The sequence below is a fragment of the Oryctolagus cuniculus genome, chromosome 17 (assembly GCF_051225735.1).
Source record: "Oryctolagus cuniculus isolate XC-2025 breed Fujian yellow rabbit chromosome 17, ASM5122573v1, whole genome shotgun sequence".
NCBI lineage: Eukaryota > Metazoa > Chordata > Mammalia > Lagomorpha > Leporidae > Oryctolagus > Oryctolagus cuniculus.
In genome coordinates, this window is record NC_142883.1 from 33347797 (window position 1) to 33360753 (window position 12957).

Genomic DNA, 12957 nt, shown 5'->3' on the forward strand with positions numbered 1-12957 from the left:
TCCCCCCTTCTAGCACCTTGGCAAGAAGGGGCTTTGGCAAGGCCTCAGCTCTGGGTTAATGTCATATCAACAGAACCCAAACAAATGGCTCCTGGTTTTCATGCTCCCTAAAGTCTGAGGCACAAAGTAAAAGCTGAGTTGGGGGTGGGAGGTGTCCGCAACAGTAAGTAATGGTATGGTGACAGGATGAAAATGCAGGCACTTGCAATCATGTTTCCGAACCACACTAATGCACTGGGAATGCTCATAAGTCGTGGTACATGAAAACGCTACATCCAAAGATCACAACTACTGGTAAATCTATGCACAGAGGCTGGCGCCACCACGGCACAGTAGGTTAAGTCTCCACCTGCGGTGCCAGCATCCCATTTGGGTGGCAGATCGAGTCCTGGCTGTTCCATTTCCCATCCAGCTCCCTGCTTTTTTTTTAAATCAGAAACTCAGCATTTTTTAGCTTTTGTTTGGTGATTATGTGACCCCCTCAGAGGCAAGAGGAATCTACAAGTCAGGATAAAGACCTGCTGGGATGGTGTGAGCACCACAGGCAGAGCTCACCAATGACAGGGCCCAGCTGCAACCCACAGGCCCCGCGGGCTGCTGTGCCGGAACACCTGGACCAGCAAGCCACAGGGGTTCCCTTCCCAAGGGGTTGAAACTCCCCAGGGAACAAATGAAAATCCTATTAGCCTTCAAAGTGCTCTAAAGGAGTTTGGCAAAGATAGGAAGCCAAAAAACCCAGTGTGGTCAGGAGCTCTGCCCTAGGCAAGGAGGCAGAAGACAGCTGCCCTGCAGGGTCCCTGGAGTCCCCCAGCAGAGAGGATTCCTGCCCCGCCCCCTCCAGCTGCCTCCCAGCAGGAGGATTTGAAAGAGACAAGCTTCACCATACCGGGCTCAGGAGCCTGGGGGGGCGGGGGAGGCCCTCATCCCCTCGGGGCGAATGGCAGGTCCCTAAGCCCTGTGCAAATGTGAGGAAGGAATCTTTAAAGCCAGGGAGTTGCAGCAGCTGCCTCCCACAAACACTAATTACAGGGGTTGTGCCACTGAAGGAGACCTGTACTGCCAGCAAAGAGGCCCCGGGGCTCAGCGTTCACCCTGCCTGCCTGCCTGTGGCTGGCTGGGCTGCCCCTCAGGGCGAGGAAGCGCCAAGTCCAGCTTCCTGGCCTCACGGCAGGGTGAGGGGGCCTATGGAGGGGCCAGGGCTGGGAGCCCCTGGAATGTGCGGAGAGCTGGGGGAGGGCCTTTTCTGGCAGGCTCAAGGCTGGAATGCTCGCCGGGAAGGGGCAGTCAAGCAGAGGGATGAGAAGTGCCAGTTCCCTAGGGGTCCCTCCTGGGTGGCCTTCCTACTGGACTGGGAAGGGCTGAGAAGAGGCCACATGCGCCAAGCCCAGGAGGTAGGGAAAGCTCTGGCCTGGGAGGCAGACCTGGGGGTGGGGGGGGGCGGGTGGAGGGAGGGGGGAATTGTCCTCTCAAGCCCCTTCACGCCCCCTGAAACAGGTTCTGGAAGAGTGCTCGCACTTCTACGACTATCACATTCTAATCAAACATTCTAATCAAACGGAGGGAGTTAAGCTGCCGGGAGCCCTGGTTCTAGTGCCAGCTGCTCCGCTTCCTGCCCAGATCCCTGCTAATGCCTGGGAACGCAGCGGAATGTGGCCCAAGTGGTTCCTGCCACCCACGTGGGAGAACAGGATGGATTCAGGCTCTTGGCTCTGGCCTGGCCCAGTCCCAGCCATTGGAGCCATTTAGGACTAAACCAGTGGATGGAAGATCTCTCGATCTCTCTCTCTCTCTTTCAAATAAATAAAATCTTTTTTACAGATAGAATACACAAATGGAAGGTGTCCATATCATTCTTGGGGTGTCACTCCAGAGTGGGAGATTTTGCTTCCCTTCCAGGAAAAACTGCAAATGAGAAGGCTGTTCGTTGTTTCCCCAGATGGCTCACGCACGCACTGCCAAAACGGCGGGGCTGGAGGGGGCTGCTCCGGGGCGTACAAAATGGGGCTCAGAGGCGGGTGCCAGCCGGAGCCCCCGGAGCAGACGGGGTGAGGAGCGCCCCAGCGAGGGCAAGCAAGAAACACGACCGAGGAGATCAGAGGAGAAGGAAGGAGGCTGGCACCCCGGCCCCTGGGAAAGGGGCCGAGATGAAAGGGAGGCGCAGCTGGGGGATCGGCCCGGAGAACAGACCTGCGATTGTTCGCGGGGAGCCGCCGCCGGGGCACTCGCTTTGTGCGTTAATGTAATTACGGGCCTGGCCGGACCAGTGTTTGGAAGCCTGCACCTCCCGGCGGCCGTTCTCACAGCGCCGCTGACGGCTCCGCTGCGGGGCGCAGCGGGAGGCCCCACTCCCGGGCACTTCCTGTCCCCAGGAGCCCCCCACTCCCAAGCCCCACCACCCTTGTGACCCGGGTTAACACGCCTGCTAATTGCGGGGGCTGCCGAGAGCCCAGGAGCCCAAGGAGCAAAAAAGCCAGCGTTCATTAGGGATTAAGAAGAGAAAAGCTCTCTTCCCGGCTCTTGGTTGAGGTCTCCCTCCTCCCCACAGCCTCTGGGTTGGGGCAGGGGTGCTGGGCTAGGATCTCCAAGCCAGGGCCGAACCAACAACAGCACAGCAGGAGCTGCGAGGCCCCTCGATCCCCCGGATTTCCCAGAGGAGTGCCAAAAGGCCTGCCCCCCACCCACCTAAAGCAGCCGAAGGTTGGCAGGTTCGCCCGGTCTAGCGACTTACTGCACTGCAAGTCCCTGCTACCACGGTGGGATTCCTCTAGGGGGCACAGGAGCATTCTGTAGGCCAAATACCAGTAATCCCAGCAACGGAAGCATTTTACAAACATTGCCTCACCCAGCCTATCAACTACCCAAAGAAGGAGACACTGGCTGTAGCTCCACTATATAGATGGATAGACTGAGGCTTAGAGAAGATTGATAACTATACTCAAAGTCAACCAACCTGTAAGCAGCAAAGGCGGCATTGAAACCCGGCCACCCTGGCCCCACGGCCCATGCATCTAACCCCTGTTCCACCCTGAGGGCCGTGCAGATATTGGCTGCAAGCAGAAATTCTTGTTCCCTGGTCCAGCCTCTCAGTCAAGCGCCTCTGAGATGTCTCCCTGAGAAACCAAAGGCACAACTTCATGTGCTTCCGTGGGCATGGACTTTCCAGGATGGGGACAGATTGTCGGGGGGGGGGGGAGCCAAGGGCTAAGTTGATTCCAGCGCATAGGTCTTCCACCTCAGGCTCTTACGCTCCCACGTCCCTCTTACTCTCAGGCAGCCTGGACTTCTCCAGAAAGCGAGGGTGGCCTGGCAATTCGAGGGTTCTGAGCAGCCTGTCTGCCTGGGAGCTGGTTTCCAGGGTAAGCACAGGGGTGAGGGGGCGGGAAAGGGTTAACAGCCAGGTCTGCGGATTAAAGGATTTCCTACACCGTGTTTATTGCTTCTTTCCATCACTTCAAAACAAGTCAAGGCATTGTCTCCATTCTGATCCTGGTTTTGCTTGGATCCACATAGAGAAAAACTCATTACCAGCCACCCAAACTACCAGAAATTAGCAGAGGGAAGAAGTTTCTGTTCCAGTTTAAAAAAAAAAAACACTGACCAAAACCAAAGGCGGCCTTTACCTGAGGCCATTGTCCTCATTTCCAGGTGTTCCAGCAAGGATGCCAGTGTCAACATTTGACACCCGTATCATCAAGTGCAAGTTCTCCAGGTTCCCCCAACCTTATCTCATTTCATCCTCACCCCAGCCCTGTGAGTCAGGGCACCATTAAGGCTCAGAAAGGTTAAACAGCTGCCCGAGAGCACACAGCAAGAAAGTGCCCATGCCAAGATTCAAATCTTGTTCCATCTGACCCCAAAGACAGGGCTCTAGACCACAGCCCCTGAAAGTGAACCCACAGACCATCCACAAATGCTTAGCTATGGGGCTGGCGTTATGGCACCACTGGCAGCCCACATCGAAGTCCCAGTTTGAGTCCTGGCTGCTCCACTTCCAGTCCAGCTTCCGGCCAATGTAGCTGGGAAGGCAGCAAAAGATGGCCCAAGTACCTGAGCCCTTGCCACCCACGTGGGAGACCAGAGTGAAGTTCGTAGGTCCTGGCTTTGGCCTGGTCCAGCCCTGGCTGTTGTGGCTATTTGAGGATTGAAGCAGTAGATAAGAGACTTCTCTGTCCCTCTCTGTCACTCTGCCTTAATAAATAAATAAATAATCTTTAAAAACGGTTAGTTATGGATCCTCGACAATTACAGGGGGAAAGTAAGGGAGCATTTAGAAATATCTCTAGCAATTTGGCATTGCCACGTTGGCCAAGCACTTGACCAATGCACTTGCCCCTCTGAACAGGGTAGAGCTGAGTTCTGGTGTCACTGGCCATGAGCAGACCGATCCCACGCACCTGCCTCTTCAGCTTAGCCCAAGCAGCACCGTGTGAGAGCCATCCACAAAGGCCAGGGCACATTAGCTGCTCCAACAAGCCCTCTGGCCATCCCCTGGGGGGTCCCCTCAGCATCTAGTCCTTGGCAGACTTTTGTGTACACACAAACCACAGGGGATTTGGGTCAATTGCAAATGACTCAGGAAGTCCATGGTGGGCCTGGGACTCTGCACCTCTAACCAGGCACTGTCAGCAGGCTGCTCGCCTAGGGACTGATCTTCAAGGAGCCGGGCCTTAACTGTGCACATGCACACTTCAGGGCAGATGGTGCTGGTGCTAGGACTCCACCTGGCAAGCGGCTCAGTGTCCAGCAAAGGGACGAGGCTCACCACTCACTGGCTGTGAGGGCGCAGGAGGCCCGTGGCTCAGGCTTGGTACACAGGACCACTTCCCCCTGGCCCGACTCCAGGCCAAGCCTGGGATGCCCAGGGCCCCTTGCTGTTCCTGATCTGCAGGAACAGCAGTGCTTCCCATCCCAAAGGCTTGACAGAGCCTGAGAAAAGCAGCTGAGAGCATTTGCAAACAGAGTACTGCTGGCCACTGACCCAGGAGGTGCAGGCTTCCGGAGAAAACCGCACCTGTGACCTGGGCTCTGCCCACACCAGTGAAAGCCTGGAAGGATGACAACACCTGCGCGTCTGGGCAGTGCTTTTTAGTTCTCACAGAAAGAACACTCACATCTACGCAAGAGTGACCAAGTCCAAATATGAGCTGGGAGCCTGGGAGAAAGTGGTGGGCTGTGGTCCACCCAGCAGGGCAGAAATGATCCCTGGTGGGAGGCACTCCTGCAGAAAGAGCCATGGGCCGCCCAGCTGTGAAGGGGACCGGACCCCACTTCTCTCAGCTGACCTCTGTGGTCCCTGCTCCCTCCCTGGAAATCCCTGACAAAGACCCTCTCCCTGTGACTCACCCCAGTATCTCCTTACAGCACAGGAAAGATGCCTTATTAATTGGGGGTTCATAGGAAGAGCCCAGGTCACCCCACTTCCTCCCAGGGTAGGGGATTCACTCACTCATTCATAAACTGATGGAACAACTGCCAGATGCCTCGCCCTACCAGGCAGGCAGACACACACAGCCTGGGCCTGCCTCCTGAAAAAGCAAGGGATGGGCGCCGGTTCGAGTCCCGGCTGCTCCTCTTCCAATCCAGCTCTCTGCTGTGGCCTGGGAAAGCAGTAGAAGATGGCCCAAGTCCTTGGGCCCTACACCCACGTGGGAGACCCGGAGGAGGCTCCTGGCTCCTGGCTTCGGATCAGCGCAGCTCCAGCCATTGCGGCCATTTGGGGAGTGAACCAGCAGATGGAAGACCTCTCTCTCTCTGTGCCACCTCTCTGTAATTCTGCTTTTCAAATAAATAAATAAATCTTTAAAAAAAAAATGAAGAAGAAGAAGAAGCAGGGAGTAGGTGAAGCTGGGAACTTGGCGCACAGGCGCTACCTGTTCCTGGAGCAGAGGAGGAGGGGGAGAGAGGCCTGGACAGTGGCTCTCAAATTGCATCTGGGTGGACTGAGTGAAAGTCAGCCCAAGGGAGGGACTGGGAAGCTTATGGTTTCCTCCACTGGGTAAGGAAAGGCCTGAGGGTCTCTGATACGTGAAGCAGACAGAGAGGCATGCACTGAGATGCCACATAAGCCACAACCTAGGACACCCACATCCCGCGTTGGAGCGCCTGGCTGACGTCCCAGCTACTGCACTTCTGATCCAGCTTCCTGCTGACGCGCACCCTGGCAGGCAGCAGGTGATGCTCGTGTCCTTGGGTTCCTGTCACCCATGTGGGAGACTGGACTGGAGCTCTGGGTTACTGATTTTAGCCTGGCGCAGCCCAGGCTGCTGGGCAGTTGAGAGTGAACCATAAGACAGAAGTGGGAGCTCTCTCTCTCTTTCAGTCACTCTGCCTTTTGATAAGTAAAACAAAATAAACTTTTTTTTTTTTAAAGCAAACACACAGGAGCTTGAGGCCCAACCAAAGGGGTCTGGACAAGACCCAGGACAGAATCCAGGATCGTGGGGCTGCAAAGCGTCTCAGACCCCAGTCTCCTAACTGCAAGCCTCCCCTCACCACAGCCCCACCGCGTTCCTCTCCCCGCACCTGCGGCCTTCCCTCAGTCTGAATTCTGAAAACACATCCCAGGTCTGGTCGGGGCAGGAGGGCAGGGGTTTCAACCTCCGGGGGCACTGACATTTGGGGTGGAATAATTCTCTGTGGCGGGGTGCTGCCTGGACCCACAAAGCTATTCAGCCACATTCCCTGGCCTCTGCCCACAGACGCCAGCAGCACCCCACCCGCTGCAACAACCCCAGGTGTTGAGCCACTGAGCTGCGGGAGGCTTCTCAGCTCTGGCCCCACACTGGAGAAAGCAGCCGGCGGGGGGGGGGGGGGGAGCGGGGGCTTGGAAACTGCCCTGCCCGGGGCCCCGCCCCTCGACTGGGTGGCCAGGCACTGCCTGGAGCTGCCCTTGGCTGTCACTTCCTAAGCCCTCATGTCCCTTTAACGTGCCGCTGGGTCCTCTCTTCCGCCAGACCGCTGCAGAAGCAGGAACTCTGCTGTTCCCTCTCTCCACAAAGCTGCACACGGGGACCTGTGATTTCATGCTCATCAAAAAAGTGCCTGGACCACGCCAGCCCCATCTCACCCAGCATACAGCACGGGGAGCACACAAAGGGAGAAGGGGGCCCAGGAACACCCAGCACCTAACTTTGGTTTCTGGGTCCCACCCCGGAAGGGCAGGGGACACGGGGCTCAGGTCAGGGAACTCCAGGCTACCAGATGAGTTGTTAACTTGTGCAAGCCCAAGTGACTTGGGAAGGGACACAGACGCAGATCAGCGCCTCGCTGAGCCTTGCTTCTGAGTTAAGATCTCCCTCCCCATCCCCAGCTTCCCTCAAAGGTCCCCAGGAGCCAGGGGGCACCTGCTGAGAGACCAGCCTGCCGTCCTGCCTACCCGGCCCTCTGGGACCAGAGGCTCTCCTAAGAGGCGGAATGCAGCCCCCAGTCCCTGTCCCCTGGCGGGGAGGTGGGGAACACTCTCAGCGACCTAGGTGCTCCCAGAGCAGACCTGCCGTCCTCCCTGCTGTGCAGGCCTGAGTCTGCTCACGGGAGGGCAATCCGGGGGCCCAGCTCCCCACAAGGCCATCCAAGCGCCCACCAACGGCTCCTCATCAGAGCACACCCCAGGCATTTCTACAAGCATGAAATGTAAGGCGCCTTCCCTGAGATTTCGCTTCTCCGACATTTGGTGCCAGCAGGGAGCTGGCTCCTTACAGATCTGCCTCGGGTGGCCCCCGCTGGCTTGTTGAGTTCAGTCCAAGGCAGGGAGGCCTTGCACCCCGAGGGGGCCAGCAGGACAGCCACTTCTTCCCAAGCCTCCCTCCCCTCACCCTGTTGCCTGGAGACAGGACGCATTCCTGGTGCTTCCTCTTCATTCTCCAGGAGCCTCCAGGAAACTGGCCTGGGGCCGGGCAGGGGGAAGCAGGAGTGACATTTCCTCACAGACACCCGCCCCTGCGCCTCCCCACCAGGGCTCCCCCGGGGAACAAGGCCCCCTTTGAAAGCCCGTGTTTACCCCAGCCATGGCCAGAGGTTGCCATGGCCACGTCCCCTTGGCAGGCCGGGCCTGGGCGGGACTGGCCGGAGCTGCCTCAGTGTCTGGACACCCCACTCCACCCTCTTCTCGGGCCCCTACCGGCCTCCAGAGCCCCATCTCCTGGGCTTCTGCTTGAAGCACTGACTTCTGTCCAGCCCCCAGGGTGGAAAACATAACCTCAGAGGGCATGAGCGAAGGTGACCGCTCCTCCCTCTGGGGCTTCAGAGAGAGAGAGAAGGGGACAGGGAGCCCAAGCCCAGGGCAGCCAGGTCCCCAGGCACCTCCCCAGGAGCTGCCCTGCCTGCTGATGGGAATGACTTCTTTACGTAATTCATTACGGCTGTGTCCCCGCGGAGCCTGATCAGGCAGAGGCCTGACCTCAGCTGCCAGGGCGGAAAGGGAGGGGCCCCCTCCCGGCCTCAACCTGAACCTGGCAGGCTGCGGGCTGCCCCAGGACAAAGGCAGTGGGAGCGGCTGACAGCATGGGCCCCTGGGGGAGGGGGACTCCCAAGAACACAAAGGCGGCCCCGCCCTTGCTTGGTCCTCCCCCAGGAGAAGCACCAGCCAGCAGGGCCGCTGAATAATTCAGCCCTCGGCTTGCGGCTTGCGCCGTGAGCACCAGGCCTCTTCCTCTGGAAAGCTCTGGGCTCTGCGGTTTCACAGAAGGAAGCACTGAGCCCTGGCTTTCGACCCAACGCTCCCAGGCCCCTGGCCCGGGACTGCCGGGAAGGAGCCACGAAACTTCCAGAAATCTGCAGCGTCATCCCGAAGGCCACGCTGTGGAGCGGCAGTGGCTGGGAAGCGGACGGGGCGGCAGCAGGGGAGAGGCAGCTGGCAGGGCCCTGTGCGTGCGTGGCCAGGCTGCACCTGCCCTGTCCGCGGGGTCTCTCCGGCCCTCTGCACACACCTTTCCCCACCGTGCAGCCCTACAAGTTCACGCTCACCCTTAAAGGCCTTGGCCGCGGTCCCTGGAGCTGGCCAGCCCTGACCACTATGAACCATGCACTGACACTGTGTGGCACACTCAGCGCAGCCCTATGAGGTAGGTCCTCAAACATCCTTACTTCACAGTGAGGAAGCTGAGGGTGAAGATCGGCCCAGGTGGCCCAGCAGGGCAGGGGAGAATGAGATTCAGACCCAGCTGGCCCAGTTCTGAGGTGCAGGCACGCCGGCTGCACGTGCAGAACCTCCCAGGAGCAGCAGTCAGGTAGGTCGGAGCGAGGGGCAGGGCCAGGGCCAGGGCCAGCGTGCCGTATCCGGGCCCTCATCTGTGCGCATCAGAGCCATCTGCAGAAGCATGTGTATTCACGCAGGAGAGAGACACGTTTACCCTCCATGATCAGAGCCTCACCCTGGGCGATGGCCCTGTCCGCCGTGACCTCTCTCTCTCCCATGCCTGCTCCCAGCCCTCCCAACAGTCAGCCCCCTGCCTCCAGCCAGAGTTTTCGATTCCCTCTCACAGCGCTGGAATCGCTCCCTGCCCCTGTAGGGCGGTGCAGTGTCCAGGACTCCCAGGAGGAAGCCCCACACCACCAGCCGACTCACTTGGAAGCAGCACCTTCCAGTTCTCAGGTCTTCCATACTGACTTCATCCAATCCACATGGCAACCCTTGAGCCAGGTCAGTGTGGACACCTTTTGAAGGTTATCTGCCCAGATCCCATCTCTTCTGTGAGGACTGTCTGGACAGGGAAAGGCCCCCAAGACCATTACTTGCCCATATCCTCCTGGCCACCACTGACTGGACCTGCAATAGACTGCTGACCCAAAGGAGCCAATCAGATCCCCTCCAGCAACCGGAATTAAAGTTCAGACACAATGTGGTCTCTGATGGTTACTAGAACGAGAACGGGTGTATCTGGGAGAGGAGGGGCTGGGGCATCTGACACACACCTAGACACAGCAGCACCCTGCAGGTGCACTAAACAGAGGCGCTGAGGGCAGCTGCCCTTGTTCTGGGACGTGGGAGACCAGAAGTACTTTCTGCACTGGATTCTGGAATTCCCCAGTCACTTCAAATACAAGGAGCGTGGGATGGGTGTTTTGACTAGTGGTTAAGCATCTGCAGTGGGGCTGGCTCTGTGGTGTTATGGGTTAAGCCACTGCCCATGACACCAGCATCCCATAGCAGAGCTCTGGTTCAAGTACCAGTCCTGACTGCTCTGTTTCTGAACCAGCTCTCTGATGATGCTCTTGCAAAGGCGGCAAAAGATGGTCAAGTCTTTGGGCCCCTGCCACACAGTGGGAGACCGAGGTGGAATTCCTGGCTCCTGGATTCAGCCTGGCCCACACCTAACCATTGCAGTCACTTGGGGAGTGAACCAGTGGATGCAAGATCCCTCTCCCTGTATCTGCTCGCTACCTGTGTCTCGCCCTCTCTCCATCACTCTGCCTTTCAAACAAAATTTTTAAAAAATCTTTAAAAAGAAAAAGACACGTGCAGGCCATATCAGAGTGCCTTCCTGGGCTACTCAGCCCCACTGCTGGTACCAACTTCCTGCTGAAGCACACCCTGGAAGGCAGCAGTGATGCCTAAGTGACTGGGTCCCTGCCACCCATGTGGGAGACCCAGATTGAATTCCCAGCTCTTAGCTTTGGCCTGGTTGCAGGCATTTGGGGAGTGCACCGGTGGATGAGAGCTCTGTCTCTCCACCTCTCAAATAAATTTAAAATAATACAAGTAGTGCAAGCTGTTTTCTGCCCCTCGCCATCAGCAGAGTCTGAACTATGACAGGCTGGTAACAGGATCCTCCTGGTACAGACGAGGAAAGAGGCCTCAGAGGCCAAGTGCCTGAATGAATGCCACATGACCGACACATAAGAGCACAGCTCCAGCCAGCGCCACAGCTCACTAGGCTAATCTTCCGCCTGCGGGGCTGGCACCCCGGGTTCTAGTCCCGATTTGGGTACCAGTTCTGTCCCGGTTGCTCCTCTTCCAGTCCAGCTCTCTGCTACGGTCCAGGAAGGCAGTAGAGGATGGCCCAAGTACTTGGGCCCTGCACCCACATGGGGGACCAGGAGGAAGCACCTGGCTCCTGGCTTTTGGGGGGTGAACCAACGGAAGGAAAACCTTTCTCTCTGTTTCTCTCTCTCACTCTCTAACTCTGCCTGTCAAAAAAAAAAAAAAAAAAAAAAAAAAAAAAGAGTACAGCTCCAAACCCCGCCACGTGATGTTCCTTAGTGCAGGCTCATCCTCTGTCCCTGGACTAAAGGAAATAGCGGAGCTTCCTTCCTGTCCATGCAAGAAAACCCGTGACAGCAGGAGGGACAGGGCCAGACGTGCTGCCATGGAGTAAGGCCAGGTACCAGACCCGCACAGCTCTGTCCTCTGGAACCCTGGAGCCGGCTCTTCACACCTCCAAATTTCCCAGCCTCCCTTGCAGCGAGGCCAGCCCCGTGTGACAAGTGCCGGTCCAGGAAACGCGAATGGCAAAGCTCGCAGGTATCGGTTCCCTGCCGAGGCCACTGAGAAGCCAGGGTGCTGGGGCCCTCCTTCTCTTCCCCTCCTGTTGTAACCCCATATTCCACATGCTGTGGCTACAGACAGCGGAAGACTGCTAAACCACATCTGACTTCCCCTGAGCACAGGACAGCCCCGGGTGGTGTCCCGTCCCTGTGAGGGCGGCGCAGGGGGAGTCACACATTCCCCTGGCCTGCAGGATGCCACATTCGTGTTTCTGAAGTGCCAAACGCCAGGTGTTTTACTGGGTGCAGCCAGGGGCACAGTCACCCAACAGCTACCCTCAAGCAGCTCCCTCTCTTGGGATCCACAGACCCAGAATAGTTCTACAAGTTCAAAAGCAAAGCTGTCACGGACCCCAGGCTAGCAGGGAGCAGGGAAGACAGTTACCAGGAGGCAGGCCCAGCTGGGCTTTCCCTCCCTGGGCTCCACAGCTCCTTTCCTGCCAGTCTCGGGCCCAGGATGGAGGCGAGAAGGCCAACTCATCCAGAGAGCAGCCAGACACACAGCTCTTCTGCCCCATCCTCCCCTGCGACAGAATCAGCTCCCTGCTTCACTGAATAACTGGAAAAGTCCTCCAACAGCTGGGTGCTTCTCTCCATCCCACAGACTGACCACAGAAACCACCACCCCATCAGGAACTGGCCATAGTCACCCTTCTCTAAGCCAAATGCTAGACAAGAGGAGGAAAAGTGAGGGAGGCAGGGTCGCCACAGATGGTTAGGTGGGCTGTTCACTGCACCAGGTGCCATCCGGAGAGGCTCTGCTTACCAAGCAGCGTGTGCTCTGGAGGAGGGGCCCCTTAATCTGCTTGACCCAAAGCTGTCAGCCAGGGCTTCCCCACAAGGGGTGAAAATGCCTGGTGGTGGGAACTCGTGAACTAAACACATTTGAGATTTTTCACAATAAAAGGTTAAAACAAAACAAAAACAAAAAAAACATAGCCAGTAAGTGGGTGTGTTGGTTGGAGAAATCACTTTACCTTCAGGCTCAGCCCCCACATCAAAGCCCACAGGGGTGGTACGAAAAAGGGCCAAATGAATGATAACAGAGGGCTGGCGCCAAGGACCTCCTCTTAGACAGGGGGTCTCCTAGCAGCAGCCACTGCTGCTGGCCAGGGCAGTAAGGAAAACGAGGCAGAGGGGCCTCAGGAGAAGCTGGAGCCTGGGCACAGGAGCACCCTAGTAGCCTGCACAGGGCCTGGGTGGGGCTGTGGGAGCTCTCATGCAACCTCTCCCCCTCCAACAGCCTTCACGCTCCCCAAGGGACCCCAAAACCCTCAGATTTGGAGAGAGGATCCTCAGAGGGGGTGCTCTAGCAGGGAACTGGATGTCGCCAGAAGTGTCCCAGGGGGTCCAGCACGCAGAGGGGACACTGCCGCCTGGGTGGGAAAGTGGGTGGCCCTTCACACCCCAGAGGGCAGACACTGCTTTTCCAACATCTGGTTCTGTGGAACGAATCTGCCAGTGTCGTCAGAGCGA

General features: G+C 57.7%; 1 protein-coding gene and 1 long non-coding RNA gene across 4 annotated transcripts in view; one reads left to right on the plus strand and one right to left on the minus strand.

The window, feature by feature from the left end:
* The window catches only part of CUEDC1 (CUE domain containing 1), an 88986-nt gene that overhangs the window by 65977 nt on the left and 10052 nt on the right, over nt 1–12957 (minus strand). The window lies entirely within an intron of this gene.
* Nucleotides 8470–9835, plus strand: LOC149121170 (uncharacterized). The gene is made up of 2 exons (XR_016224427.1): nt 8470–9059; nt 9507–9835. It is a non-coding gene; the product is annotated as an uncharacterized LOC149121170 (long non-coding RNA).